The sequence below is a fragment of the Otolemur garnettii genome, unplaced genomic scaffold, assembly GCF_000181295.1.
Source record: "Otolemur garnettii isolate 467f Iridium unplaced genomic scaffold, OtoGar3 scaffold00022, whole genome shotgun sequence".
In the NCBI taxonomy this organism is placed as follows: domain Eukaryota; kingdom Metazoa; phylum Chordata; class Mammalia; order Primates; family Galagidae; genus Otolemur; species Otolemur garnettii.
In genome coordinates this window covers 18,125,265-18,126,105 of record NW_003852417.1, presented here as the reverse complement: position 1 = coordinate 18,126,105, position 841 = coordinate 18,125,265, and positions in this window count along the sequence as shown.

Below are 841 nucleotides of genomic sequence, written 5' to 3'. Positions count from 1 at the left end.
CTCCTTACTATGTCTGAATTTTTTTAACAAGAAATGTGGTTAGATGACAAAATAAGTGTACTAACAAGTTATTATAAAAATCTACCCAATTACCCCCTTTTTTTGGCTGATGGCAACTAAGAGTATTACAATCAGGCAAATGTTAAACAGAAAAAGGAGGGACCCAGAAGTTTGGTGATGATGGGGCATCAGAGGTTAGGGGGATACTAAGCCTAATAGGCAGAAGAGGAATAGTTTTAATAACCTTTTAATTGTAATTCAATCAGATAATTTGGCAGGGTGAGGTGGGGGACAGAGTCAGTTTCTCAGCAGCCGCCCTGTGGGTGAAAAGCAGCTTTTTATGCCCCAGCCACATTCAGTGGCCACAGTCCGGGTTAAAATAAATTGTACATAGAACAGAAATATGGACACTTAAACTCAGAAATTGAAGGTGTATGTAGAAACAAAAGTGATGCCCAGTCTCAAGGATAGTAACAGTTTACCAGGAAAAAGAGGAGGAAGGAAAACACAGTGACTTTCCTTGGGTTGAAATCTAAGAGAGTTTCCTAAAGGAACCTTGAAAGGACACTGAATAAAGCACTGGGATTGATAAATTAAATACAATCTTGACTAACAGGTCTTACACAATTTACTAATATATCAAGCTCACTGGACTGCTTTTTCTTGGCACAGTCTTTACTTTTTACACACCCCACATACACATGATTTGTAGACTCAAGTTAATATTTACTAAATAGGTGCCCGCTTCTTAAAATTGAAAATCTGGAATCTCTAGCTTCTCTTTGTTAAGCTGGTTAGTTTTACTTACAGAAAATATGCACTTTGTTACTGTTGTTCTTGG